Source organism: Myotis lucifugus, unplaced genomic scaffold (genome assembly GCF_000147115.1).
Source record: "Myotis lucifugus unplaced genomic scaffold, Myoluc2.0 scaffold_54, whole genome shotgun sequence".
NCBI classification, from domain to species: Eukaryota; Metazoa; Chordata; class Mammalia; order Chiroptera; family Vespertilionidae; genus Myotis; species Myotis lucifugus.
The window spans coordinates 584,146-599,506 of NW_005871102.1; positions in this window are offsets into that span (position 1 = coordinate 584,146).

Here is a 15,361-nt window from a genome sequence, read left to right on the forward strand (position 1 = left end):
TATATATATATATATATATATATACACATACATATATATATATACACACACATACACACACACACACACACACACATACGGGTGGGCAATAGTAGGTTTACAGTTGTAATGCAAATCAATAATATAATATTAATAAATCATCCGTAGGAGGTATAGGCTGTAATGGGCTTGCTCTGTGTTGGCTGGCTGCAGGAATCCTTTATAATTCTTCACATATGCATAGATTCTTAATTGTTCCCAGTGCCTGTCACTTAGAAGATGATAAAAAAATTTTGTTGAATAAAAGTATAAATGAATAAACAAATAAAGAAAAAAAGAAGAGAAACTAGAAAAGGAAAAAATAAAAAGGAAGGAAGGAAGAAGAAAAAGAAATAAAATGGATAGATGGATTGGGAATGTTTGTGGTTCCTACAACATTTAGTCATATTTCCACAGTATGGTCACCAGATGGCAGTAGAAGCCAATGCCCATTTAGTGATCTTTAAAAAATAGATACAATAACTTTTGATAATCTACTATGGGTAAGGTTGTTTGTTGGGACCATGAAGAATGGAGAGGAGGTGGGGCTCAAGTTAAATAAGAGGAAATTTTGGCTTTTTTGGAGTTCAAGTTAGCAGAAAGAGAGACTATAGGATAAATTAGATTATGCTAATTCTACAGTAAGCATGTAAACAAATGTTATGGTAAGACAGGAGGGAGGGGTCAATTTTGACTACAGAGACTAGAGAAAGTGTCACAGAAGTACAGTTGGAGCTGATTTTGAAGAATGAGTACAGGTTGTACATACAGAGATGGGAGGTTGGTGAAGGAGGATGCATTTCAAATAGAGGGTACAAGTCTGGGAAGAATATTTAGCGAACAGTAAATATTGAGGTGTTTCTGTGATGTAGGACATATGAAGGAAAAAGTTGGGAAGCTAAGTTGGCATGGACTTATAGGAGTTCTTAAGAGGGGTGAAGGGCCACAGTCCTGGTGTTGTCGTTGATTCCTGTGGCCATGCCCCAGTCCATGATGAGCCGAATGCTAGGTGGGCTGGCAGCTTAGCTACAGTAGCTTTCCCAGGGCCTGCACAGCTACTACTGAGTCAGAAGCCAAAGACTCAGATGCCTCTAGGGTCCCAGAGGGAAGCTGAGGACCTTGACTGGGTGGACACCATGCCAAACATGGCCCCTCTGAAGGCCTCAAAGAACTCGGCTTTTTGCATGTGGGAATATGAGCGCAGAATTACTAAATTTCCCAATTTTTTTCAAGAAAAGTCAGAAATATAAACTTACGTGAAATTTCCTGATTTTTAAGTGCTGGCAGTGACTCATGGTTTACAAAACACCGAGTGAGCCTATCACAGTGATGGCGAACCTTTTGAGCTTGGCGTGTCAGCATTCTGAAAAACCCTAACTTAACTCTGGTGCCGTGTCACATATAGAAATTTTTTGATATTTGCAACCATAGTAAAACAAAGACTTATATTTTTGATATTTATTTTATATATTTAAATGCCATTTAACAAAGAAAAATCAACCAAAAAAATGAGTGTCATAGGTTTGCCATCACTGGCCTATCAAAACAGTCGCTTTCTGACCTCTCTTCCTGAGAGTCGTTTGTGGGTCCCTTTCCTGGTCTCCGCAGTGGCCTAGATCCAGACCTAAGTGTCCTTTGAGGGAGTCCCTTCTTTCCTCTTCCATGTGTACAGAGGTTCTTCTTGAAGTGTCTCTCAGAGTGACAATTCCCAGCCCTTTTCATTGGGGAGTTCTCCCAGCTGCCTTCTCCTCTATGTGAGAGCCACCAGCTGGTCAGTCAGGAGAGGCAGTTGGGAGGCAAGCCCTCCACTCCTGGTGTCCTTCTCATGTCTCTAGTACATCAGGGTGAGCTTTTTAATGAAACCAATGGGTCATTTGTGCACAGAAAATGCCATCCAGTAGTTACTTTGGTTTTCAAAATTTATTTTAAAAAATGTATTGCTGCTTTGAGGTTTGAGGTTTTCATTTAAATATTCTGCTTACCTATCAACATCCATATTTGAATAATTATTATTTCTTTTTAAAAAAATATATTTTATTGATTTTTTACAGAGAGGAAGGGAGAGGAATAGAGAGTTAGAAACATCGATGGGAGAAACATTGATCAGCTGCCTACTGCACACCCCCTACTGGGGATGTTCCCGCAACCAAGGTACATGCCCTTGATGGGAATCGAACCTGGGACCCTTCAGTCTGCAGATCGATGCTCTATCCACTGAGCCAAACCAGTTAGGGCAGATTTTGTGTTTTTCTTGATGACTCTTTATTATAGTCTGTGCTGCAGAGAAAGGGGGATTGGTATTCCATGTTCTTTGAGGCTACAGAGGCTGGGAATCCGGCCCAAGGCACTAGTGAACCTGAGAAATGGACTCTGGAGAAGCATGGGATGCAGACTCAGGAAGGAGATAGGATGCCTCACCCCTCACCGCCAGTGATCAGTCTCTAGGTGGCAGAATAAGAGTAGCAAAGCACAGCAGAAGAAAGGACAGATTCTGAAGCCACACACTTTGAGGATCAATCGCAGCTCTTCCCGTAACTGGACACATTGCTTAGCATCTCTGTGCCTTAGTTTTGTAATCTGTGAAATGGAGATATTAATATATTATCTCAAGAGCAAATCAGATGTCTGGTCAATTGTCAGCAGAAGATAAACAGAGGGATATTTGTTTTTTGGTTTCTTTTGTTATGAATGTGGCCATAGCATTTCTATATTAAGACAAATTATAGAAAAACTGTGAAGATGCACCAAAACTTCTTAGGAATGAGCTTCACTTACCCCTTAGGACTGACCGTGGCCCTTCAGAAGCTCTTTGTAATTCTCATTTTCTTTCCATTGTCAGTGTGTGTGGGCTCTTAACAAGGAACTGGATTCATCTCAAACTGTGGTTTCCCTCTGTTGTCCTGCAGCTTAGGACAAGGAGGAAGGGTGTGGGCTTATTTAGAAATACTTGGGGAGTACTAGATGTCTCTGGGGTGTCTTGGACAGACAGTGATGTCCTCTTTCCTGTGTCCAGGTGAGTGAAGATGGGCAAAAGTTAAAAGTCAATTAACCCTAGGGGCCTGTTTGATTATGAATGTCCACCAGGTGGCAGAAGAGCATTATGAAGGGAAGTGACAAGGCTTCAGGATTGTGCCAGCCTGCAGGGAGCCTGCAGACAAGCAAGAGGGTGGCTTGTTCATAACAGTCCTTGTCATTCTGAAAACAACTAATTAAGGTAGGCAAGTCAAGTTCCAGTATGAATTCAAACAGCATCTCCATGTAAAAACTAGTCAGCCAAGGAGAGGAGATTCTAAGTGAGGGTAGGGACTCCAGAGCTGTGCAGTCATAGGGGGTGACACGAATGAGCCCAGAAGTTACCTGGACATTCAGCTGTGGGTATGAAATGCAGACCCAGCTCTGTATGCAGAGCCAGTTGCCTGCTTGATTTAACTGAAATCCTGTATCCTCTTCACAGTTTCGCTCAGTCTTGCCATCATGGCTTATCTGGGGTCAGCTTTTGTCTCTAAAAGGTCACTATTATAATGTACATACAAGACACAGCTCCAACCACCTTGGTTCAAAATTTAACTCTTGTTAATTGAGATGAATTCTTCTGTTTAGTTTGTGCAATTTGAAAGCATGACTTGTCCCAAGGAGGGAATGGGAAACACAACAGTGGTGGTTTTTAAAAAAATGTTTTTATTGATTTTAGAGGGAGAGGGAGAGATAGAAACATTGATGAGAGAGAAACATTGATTGGTTGCCTCCTGCATGCCCTCCACTGGGGATGGAGCCCACAACCCGGGCATGTGTCCTGACTGGGAATTGAACTCGTGACTTTTTGGTGCATGGATCGATGGCTCAATCACTGAGCCACGCCAGCGGGGTGAAACACCACAGTTTTAAGCCAGAGATGGGGCAGAGGGTCTATACTAGAAGGAGCTGAATCTGTACTGGAGGACCAGACCATGGGTTGCTGGGCTGGCCCTGCACACATGGCCAGGCCTTAGCATTCGCTTGTTAAGCAGAAAGAATTTCAGACACGGATATCTGACAGGGTCACTCTGTGACCACAATGGAGCAAAGCAAACAATACCACTCCACAATCACATCTCCGTAAGCACAAAACCACAACATCTACACAAAAATGACCAAAAGCTACCACAAAAATGGCCAAATATGCTTCTATTCTGTTTAATGTGAACAATTGATAATTTCTAATTAAAGCTTTAGCCATCAGCACTCATACTTTCTAGGTAAGAATTATTAGGGAACTGAATCATAGAATCCTGGCAGCATCCCATTCAGAGGGAGGACCCTTAAACCCTCCTGCACATCAGGCAACACTAGGTTTGGTGAGAGAGCCTGGATGTTTAGGAAGAGGATAAACACTAAGAGAATGTGCCAAAGGAAGGGAAAGAGGAATGAGGCCAAAACCTCACTGCTTCACCACGGGGCCTTGGGAGGGTCTTAGTCTCAGAGTTTAGTAACCAGAAGCTAAGGACCCCAACTACACTTGCGGTTGACATTTGTCTTTTGCTCTGCCTAGGCAAGGAGCCTGCGGGTTGTCCGGAAGGCTAGCCGTCTGGAACGAGAGGAGAGTTTGTTCAGCCCACTGTCTCTTTTCCTTCTTAAGTAGCTGACTTCTGATGTGGTTTTGTGGTTATATAGTAGGCAGTCCTGCTCATGTGGACATGGTGTACTTTCAGTTTCTGAGAGTGAGTCATGTTAACTTTCCTCTTGGGAGTAAGAGTGACCCTTGCTCAAAAGGACTCTATGACTAGAAAGAAGAAACACCCGAGGCCACCAGCACCAGAGTGTTTAGTGTAGCTTGTCACTAGTTCCTGGGACTGGTATGTGTCATCTCTTCAAGCATGGTAAGCTAGGAAGAGGCATTTGGTTTTGAATCTTTGCCAGTGTTTGAAATCTTTATTCTCACTCACCATTTGGAGTGATGATGATGCTAAAGAGCTCAGAATTTATGGATGGACTCAAATGATTTTATTTACATGTGGTCAGCTGGTGCACATGGGAAAGTTTTCAAAGGTTTATTTACTATTACTATGTTTTTAATTCTCATGTCTACTAATAGCTCATGATATTGGACCTAAGAAATCTGGGCAGGCCTATTAAGAATAAAAATGGAACTCATAAAAAATCAGCCAATTGCCCAAGCTGGTTTGGCTCAGTGGATAGAGCGTCTGTCTGTGGACCAAAGGGTCCCGGGTTGGATTTCGGTCAAGGGCACATGCCCAGGTTGCCAGCTTGATCACCAGTTGAGGGCAGGCAGGAGGCAGCTGATCAGTGATTCTCTCTCATCATTGATGTTTCTATCTCTCCCTCTCCTTCCTCTCTGAAATCAATAAAAATATATTTTAAAAAATCAGCCAATGGACAGAGGGCTTTCTTCTAGTCTAACTCTGCTGTGTGGTTCCATCTGGGTAATTTTTCATGAAAATATATAGAGCTAGGATGGAGGATACGTAGCACTCATGTCACCACCTCTGTGCCCTTCACAAGCATTTTTAATCAATTCCTTATAGCAATCTTAAGACACTTCAGGCAACCACTGCCACCAGATCCCAGTGGGCATGGAAGGTGAAACCTATTTTCCACATCTGTTTTAGAATCTCAACTGAGCTTTGCTCTTGATTATTCATGCCATGGGAGTGCTGCATTGAGATTGCCTCTTTTTTACTCAGTAAGTAAAGCCTTCTGGGTTGAAGAAAGAGCAAAATAATCACCCTTTAATTCTACATGTCTGAGCCATCAATGACTGACTATTGCCTTAGTCATTTGGACAATAGCAAGGGAATGATAAGAAAAGCCCAACAGTGGAGTAAGATACATCATATCATTACTAAGGTAAATTATCCAAGACAGTTTATATTTTATAAGTGTATAAACACTGCTGCCACTTCATGTGGCAATTCCATTTTCAATTCTCATTAGGTTTGCCTGTCGTTTAGCAGTTGCTATAAGGTAGATGGTAGCATCTGTTAGGGCCGATGAGATTCAGTAACAAAACTTATTAAACTGGTAATATATATTTTTTTAAATATATTTTATTAATTTTTATACAGAGAGGAAGGGAGAGGGATAGAGAGCCAGAAACATCAATGAGAAACATAGATCAGCTGCCTCCTGCACACCTCCCACTGGGGATGTGCCCGCAACCAAGGTACATGCCCCTGACCGGAATCGAACCCGGGACCCTTCAGTCCGCAGGCCGACGCTCTATCCACTGAGCCAAACCGGCCAGGGCTAAACTGGTAATATTTTTGATTAGCATATGATAGCTATTTATGCTTTTTCTATGAAGTATACTTATTAAAATCATAGTGTGCAAATACTAAGTAATTGCTGTGGTAGTTGAGAGTCTTGGTTGCACTTAATAGATATGAACTTTAGATGATATAAACAGAAAAGGAACGTATTGGAAGGACCCAGAGTAGCTCAGAGAAGCAGATAGAAGGTTAGAAACCACACTTTCACTAAAAGATAGTCACCACACTTCAGCCAAGCTGGCATAGGAGCTGTGTGCCTGTCTGAATTCTCTTCAGACCAGAGGTCCTTAATGTTCTATGACACAAACCCCCTTGGCCATCATGAGAAGAGCATGAATCTCGTCTCAGAATGTTTTAAAATTTATAAACTAAAGCACATAGGATTACGAAGGAAACCAATTATACTTAAATATATTTATTTAAATATTTCTAAAATTCCAAATATGTGCTAGTAATATATGTACTTCTTTATTAATGCATTACATAAAATTAACTGGTGGCTCTAATTACCAGTGTAACTTCAGTGGTCATGAGTATAAGTGGATCTTGGGTATCCACCATCTTAGTAGCTTACAACATCTTCAAAGACTGTGAAGATATGAAAATATCTGTGATTTTAGTTGAGAACAAGGTCACAATTACTGCTACTAGTAGTGAAATGAGTTTATTGCCTGCATTGGTTATAAAAAGAAATGTTAAATTTTAGTTAGAAGTTAGCAAAAATAATGGTACATATTTTTTTCAATTTGATTTCATAGTTTCCCTTTAATTCTGTTTGTAGACTCCAGGTCAAGAACCCCTGTCTATGACTGTGAACTCTTTGATTAATTAAGTTGCTTCAAATGCAGAAAAATTAAAGCAGGATGTTTGTTCTGTCCCACTCCATTTTATTTATTCCACATTTTCCCTTGATTATCTATGTATCAAGAACTGCTGTTAGATAACTCTTAGGAGATTAAACTGAACCCTGAGCTATAACAGAGATTATGATCTCCCTTGAAGAGATGAAGAAACAAGGCACAGAAAACTGAAATGACTTGTTTAAAGTCACTTATCTATTTTTGGCCAACAGCCGGGCTAGAATTCTGGTTCCGTTCAGTTGTCTTCAGAAGAGCAGAAGTCTATATTCATAGTAAAGTGACTTTTGAAGATCACTCCTCTATGATCTCCCATTCAAAACGTGTGTGTGTGTTTCAGTTCTGCTAAAACCAGCTATTTGTTCACTGTGAATTCATTGTTCCTGGGAAGAGCCTTGGTCAGCAGTTCTGCCTTGAAGAGTTGACCCCAGGCTTGCTCTGCCATTCTAGAGCAGTTGGGCTATGTTTTTTCCCTTGAGTAGGATTGTAATTTTGTTCTGCACAGTTGACTTTTTATTCAGTCACTTTTGTGAGTATTTGTTGAACAAGTGCTTTAAACTTCTGTTCATTTGGAGGACTGGGGTACGTATCCTGGGCCAGTCCTAAGAGCTTTTAGCCTGGGAAGACAGCCTGGTCTTTTTACCTGGGAAAGGAACTACAGAATCCCCAGACATGGTGATCTGAGGCATCTCCAAGAAAACAACTACTTCTGAGATATGGCCTCATAGGAAAAAAAGTTGACCTACTCCTTCTCCTATAATTGTGTAAAGGTACATTTTGGTTCACTCCAGTAACTATTTATGTGAGCATAAGATGACTGAATTTTTTTCATCTAGAAATAATTGTTTAAATATATAATAACAAAGTAATTTCCCTTTTCTTTTATCCATCCTCCCATATTCTTTCTTATTATTTTATTCCCCCAAGAAATATTGAGTTTAGAATCAATCAAGGAACAAAGATATCACATCAATGAAACATGGCTTTTGCCTCAAGGAGATAGATATGTTATAAATTTTGATGTAATAAAGATATTCATAAACTTCAATAACAACATAAGAATGGATGCCTAGCTACGGGGGTAGTTAAAGGAAGCTTTATACTGTAGGTGGAACCTGAACTGAATCTTGGAGAATGAGTAAAGTCTGACAATGGATTATATGTACTTATAAATAAAAAAACTCTAACTCATGTACTCCAAGAAAAAAAATGCTAAAAGTCATATAGACTAAACTATTTTTCTGATTAATTAGACTTGGGGAGGGAGTGAAGAAAATTTAGATGGAGAACTAAAGATCAACAGAAAAGCCGGATACCAACTCTAAAAGTTGGCCTTTAAGAAATTGGTGGGAGACTCTGACACATCAGCAATTCTATCAGAGCATTTCCTGCTTCACGATGATCTGAGGGTCTGGTGGGAGGTCTTCAGAGCCAGTGCCTGGCAGATTTTCTCCACCAGATATCACTTTTCTAGCTTAGGGGGGCCCCAGCAACTCAAAACTGAAATTGTTAGTTAAACCACAGCTTTGACTACTCTGCCCCCCAAGTCTCCAGTCATACTTGTCAATTACCCCTCATCCCACACAGACCTTCTTCTTCTTCTTTTTTTTGGTGGGTAATGCCAGGAAACTCACCTCTGTCTCAGATCCAACTGTATGGGAGGCTTAAAGGCCTATGGGATTTTCAGAATGTTTAATAGGGTGTCAAAATATCTATGTGGGGCGGCCCCCACAGATGTGCCAATTGACCTCTACCCGTACTCACTCGTCACATATATATGGCAGTTTCTTCTAAAGTTCACGTGCCGTAAATGCTCCTGAATAAGTATACCACTGAAAGAAATTATTAGTTATATCATTTTTGGAGACTTCCATTTTAGAAAAAGCCAAATGACAAAATTAATCTTCCAGGGGATCAATCCATATTCGGTGTATTTTCTGAGACTTTTATTCCTGTGTGAATGTCTGATATATGTGATTTTGAATGACCAGACTGATGACTTGAAAAAAAATTGATTGTTGATTATTTTGTATTTCCAAATGCCAGAAATAACAGAGCAATAAAATTAAAACAAAATGGAGGTAACTGTAGGTTCACTGTAAAATTAACTTGTAAATTCTCTTCTCTATGTGTTTGGGTTCATTGATTTTTTCAAAAATATTATGCATTCTCATGTATTTTCTTTAATTAAAAAGGAAATTTTAGATGCACTGTTTTACAGATCCAAAAAGAAAGTGTGTTCAATTATAAAATTCACAGAAATGATATTTTAATTTACTGTTTCATGGTTATTGAATAACTTTTGTTTCTTTGTACCTAATTACTTCACACATTCTCATTTCAAAATGAACACAGGAAGTCAGAGGAGATGCCTGGTAGTATGTAGACATACTACTGGCTGAAACACAGCATAGCACCCCCTGTAGGAGGCAGAGGCCTAGGATAGGAAGAGGAGCTAGAGAAACCCTGGTGCTCAGAAGAGAAGGCTGGCTGGCTACCTCAGGGGGATGCGGGAGCTGAGTCAGGGGCAGCGCTGAAAGGCGCAAAAGGGTCAGTTGTCTAGTGTCTGCCGTTCACAGGGAAAGTGTGAAGGATTATGATTCTTAAGGTAAAGCTGTTAATATTTTGGCTAGTTGGCCTTTGGTTTCAGAGAGGAGTGGATGATCTCACTGGAGCCTCTTAGAGCTATGTAAGAGATTGACCATCCCCATTCAAATAGTCTCACAAAGCTTTAGTTCTCATCAGAACATTGAATTATAATTTCTCCACCTTTATCACTTCCTACTTACACCTGAGAGTGCCACTATGAGGAAGGAAGTAAAGATCTATCTTTAGTGGAAAACTGTCCAAATAGAATCTTGCTGGCTTCTAGGCCTAGTGACAGTGAGAAGCAGGGGAGGGGGAGGGCCAAGTGGGTGTGCATGTGGTCAGAGGACTTCACCTTTGGCGCAGATAAGGAACGGAGCCCTCCACCTGTAGCTTAGGCAACAGGCCTTCAGCTAGTCAGTGGTTCTCAACCTTCTGGCCCTTTAAATACAGTTCCTCATGTTGTGACCTAACCATAAAATTATTTTCATAACTGTAATGTTGCTACTGTTACGAATTGTAATGTAAATATCTGATATGCAGGATGGTCTTAGGCGACCCCTGTGATAGGGTCGTTCGACCGCCAAAAGGGTCGCGACCCACAGGTTGAGAACCGCTGAGCTAGATGCTACTTGGAAGTCATCTCTGTCAGGGACGGGTGGCAAAAGCAGCTCCAGAGAAAAGGAATACAGAAAGGTCTTAAGAAACTTCAAAATATAGTGCCTTTAGGAGATCTAGACATGGAGCCCGCATTTAAAAAGGTAAATGAGCTGATTCAACCAGTGTACAAGAAAGGCTGACACGCTTGGAATATGGGGGCCAAGGTTTACAGCATGGGTTTACAAGGCTATATCCGAAGGCAGCTGATGCGTATTGCAGAAAGTGAATACCAAATATATGAAAAAAGCAACTGCAACACCATGGACGACTTTGTTAAATTGCTTGTAGAAAATTCCTGTTTAGATGTTATGGGAGAGGACACTTTGTTTGTGTAGGAGATGTTCTCAGATATAATGGACTTAGAGCTTAGTGGAAGTGAAGGTCATCAGTGTGAGTCATTCAGCCCTGCATCGGGAGTTATAAGTATATTGCAGAATGATTGACATATAAATCCAGTGTAATTATCCTTTAAATCTTAAAACCAAAAGTCCAATGAAGAACTGAGAAAAATATTTTAGAAACCTCAACAAAAAAACCAGCAAATGGAATCCAACTGCACATATCAAGGAAAATGCAAAAGACTAACTAGGGGACCCCTGAGAAATGCATCTCAGAAACCAGATTTAAAATCGATGTGATTTACCACATCAGCAAGACAGAGGAGAAACATGGTCATCTCCTCGGGGAAGGAAGTCTGTAGGACAGTGCTCCTGTCCACTGTCATCCCAGGACCAGGCAGGCGACAGGCTCCATCCACACTAACACTCAGGCGCACATCACCCCCGGGGTAAAAAGGCAAGGCTCCCCCTGACATGGATCTGGAACTTGACAAGGAGACCTCCCTCTGCACCCCCCCCCCCCCCCCGAGGGAGCCTCATCAGCCTGACAAGCACTTAATGGGAAAACTCACAGCAGCACTCTGAACACAAATGAATTGGAAGACACTTTCATTAGGACTTCACTCCAAATAAGTCAGTGAGGGGGGCCTGAGGCCTCCGGCAGGGAGAGCAAGGCTCCTCGGCTCACAGCTGCTCTGGGGCAAGCAGAGGCCTCTGCGGGCCTCCCTGCCGCCAGGTCTGCGCTTCAGCACACCCTCTACTCAGGGCCTGGGCACTGGAGGCCACGTCCCTAAACCAGCCTGGCCCTGGACTCAGACACCTCTTACAGTGGGACCACTGGGCCCTCCAAAGCCCTCCCTGGGATCCTAGGCTCTCCTGCTGTCGAGGCTGGAGGTGGGGATGGGGCTGGGCGTCCTCCCAGCCCTGCCTCAGCTTCCTGGGTCCAGTCCCCCCACTCTTGGAGGCCTGACACATAGGCCCACCCCCAGATACCTCTTCTGACATGGCGCTGCTGGCTCCCTGCAGCACTGGGTCTGTCCCTCTCATGAGTCACTTGTCACCCAGTATGTACCATGGCTTCTGCATGGCTGTGTCCACGGCTTTGTTTGTGTCATTCAGGTTTTCTTTATCCTCCAAACTTTTTCATGAAAATTATCAAACCTAGAACAAGTGGAAACAATCTTATAATGAAGGGCCCTCTCTCATTCCGGATTGTAAATTAAAAAAAAAACACAACAAAAAAACCCCTGTCCAAATAAATGAAATGCTGTAAGAGAGGATTGTGAATGCAAATATTTCACTCTGACACCAGCACTCTTTTCTGTACTGACTCAAATGGGCTGCAAACCATGTATTTGAAATCTGATGTCGTTGTTTTTCACTTTCCAGCCTTGGAGGAATTTCCCCAACGTCCCTGCATCCCCTGAGTTTTATTCCTCACTTGGGCTGTAGCTTTCCAGGAGTTATGGCTTCCTCATCTTTCTTCCCCATTTTACAAACACTGTGACACAATGACTGTCCCTCGCCTTTCATGAAACCACATAAAGTCATAATAAGCAAATGATAAGACTCCATTGTGAATACCAGAGTTATTTTCTCTCTGTGTGTCTTGGGAGAGGGTGTAGTGGAATTGTCTCAAACATACTGCATTTCTAGTTGGAGCTATGTAATCACTAGTCATTTTGTCATTTTTCTTTCAGTCTTGATGCTACACAGGTAATTAGTTCCCAAACTTTAATAAGAGACTTGATGGATGCAAATGAAATGAGGATTTTTCAAAAGAGGGTTTTCTCTTTTCAACAAAAACAAAATGAATTTTCTTCAGAGAAGAACACCCCTTTATGCTCATGATTGGGAAACAATGTGATTTCTTCTAAACAACTTGAAGCACTGAATTGAAATTTTCACTAAGTTGGATTTAGACAGCTATTTTTTTGTGGATTCTCTATATAAGAAAAATAAGGTGTAGTCATCATAAACAGCATTTTCAAATGAAAGATTAAGATTTGGTTCAAATGTAAAATGCAGCCTCACAGGACAAAGGAAAATGAAAATTTGCCAAAGATTACCAAGATGGCCATGAAGCAAACATGTTTATAGGGTCAATTTTCCCACCATTAATATTGAGTCTAGTAGACATGCATGTTTTGGTATTGTCCTTTTTCTCTTTCCTTTTTTAAATCAATAGATTTAATTTAAATTAATAGTCAGTTATAGGTTTACAGAAAAATTAAGCAGAAAGTACAGAGTTCCCATAGTCTCCATCCATAGTCTCCCTATACACATCACCACCACATACACACAGACACAATTCCCCCTGTTATTAACATCTTGCACTGGTGTGGTGTATTTGTTATAATTGATGAACCAATATAGATACATTATTATTAACTAAAGTCCATAGTTCTCATTAAGCTTCACCCTTTGTGTTATACATCCTGTGACTTTTGACAAATGCATAATGTCCTGTATCCATCATTACAATATCATACAGAATAGTTTCACCATCCCAATAGTTTCCTGTGTCTCACCTGTTCATGCCTCCTTCCTTCTCTCAGAATCCCTGGCAGCCACCATTGTTTTTACTGTCTCTATAATTTTGCCTCTTTTTTTTCTAACTGTCATGTAGTTGGAATGATATAGTATATAGGCTTTTCAGACTGGTTTTTCTTTTTCACTTAGCAATATGTATTTAAGGTCTTTTCATGCCTTGGTAACTAATTTATTTTTATTGCTTAATAGTATTTAATAGTATTTCATTTTATGAATGTACTAACTTTATCCGTTCTCCTATTGATGGACATCTAATTGTTTCTAATTTTTATCAATTATGAATAAAACTTATAAATATTTATTTGTAGGTTTTTTGTGTGGACATCAGTTTTCAACTCATTTGGGTTGAAACACCAGGGAGCACAATTGATAAGATTGTATGGTGAGACTATGGTTTGCTCTGTAAGAAACTCCCAAGCTGTACCGCTTTGCATTCCCTTTGGCAATGAATGGGAGTTCCTGTTGCTCCACATCCTTACCAATATTTGATGTTGTGATTGGATTGGATTTTTGCCATTCTGATTGGTGTGTGTAATGGTGTCTCACTGATGTTTTAGTTTGCAATTCCCTGATGACATATGATGTTTAGTATCTTTTCATGTACTAGTTTGCCAGTGGTATATCTTTTTTAGTAAACTGTCTGTTGAGAGATTTTGCCCATTTTTAAATGGGGTTGTCTATTTTTGTATTGTTGAGTTTTAAGAGTTCCTTATAACTTTTGGATACAATTCCTTTACCAGATAGTTGTTTTGCAAATATATTCTTTCCAACTGTGGTTTGACTTTTTATTCTCTTAAGGGATTGTCTTTTTTAAATGGGTGTGTTACACAAATAAGCAGTTTTCTCGGTTTTCTGGGAGTGCCCAGTTACAGTGTTATGAAAGAGGAAGACAGGGGAAATTTCATGTTAGTAAGAAAAGTTAAGTTCTCTTAACCATGAGAATTGAAAGAGAACTGTCACAGGAACCACAAGGAACATTATCTGAATTACCAAATTTTGTGGAATAAGGTAGACATCAAGGGGGTTAATTGGTGCATTTTAAAAAGTAGCCTCATTCTGGTGGGACATGTATATTCTTGCACAGGTCTGGTGCTCATGATTTTTTATCCTGAAACTCCGACCTTGAACTTCACTTCTTGTTTTTAATATCCTTGACTGTTCTCTCACCATCTTCATCTCTATCTGAATCCCCCACACTTAATGCCCAATATGCAATATTGAATCATGAGCTTGGGTTTTCTTGCCAGATAGACTGAGCCTCAGCTCTCAGCGCCATAATTTACAAGCTACATGACTTGAGGGAAGTTGTTAACTTCTTGCAACCTGTTTCCTGGAGTGGCTGCCTCACAGATTAGTTGAGAAGATTAAATAATATATGTAATACATTCATCCTGGTGCTCGGGCCCTGGTGCTCAACAAATGTGTGTTTTCTTCTATACATTTTATGTTTCCTATACATTCTTCCAACCTGGATAGCCTAGGACTTTTTTTTTTTTTTAATACAAGTGTTCCTTGCTTGAGGCTGACTATTTCTTCAAATAGCACTGTGAGCAATAACCCCTTTCCTTCCTCCCAATGAATTCCTCTCTTTTAAGTGTCCTGTGGTCAGCCCCCATGTGGTCTGCTCTGGTTGCCTGGTAAAGCCCCCACACAGACCCAGTTAACTGAGGTTAGTTCTTGGACCTGCAGCTTCCCTTTTCTTCTTTAGCTGTTGCTATTTCTAGCTTTTCTACCCTTTTTAGATGGACTGAATTCAGTTATATTAAGTATTTAGTGATGCATCCCTAGCATTGTGACATATATAAGGGGCTCTCAAAAAGCAAAAAGATATGTCTTCCCTCCCCCTTTCAAATTGATGATCTACTTGGAGAGAAAAGATATACATGCATATGTATAAAACGGACCCCAGTGTTAGACAATGTGTCTCTAAAGGTTATGTACAGTCAGAATGTGGGCTGGTGGTTTCATAGGATTCACTGGCATGTCACCTAAATGACCACTGTCTGAGGTTTAGGTCCTGGATCCTGACCAATAGGGACACCTCCTGGATAAAGGAGCTCAGAGAAATGAGCACAAGGTTGAT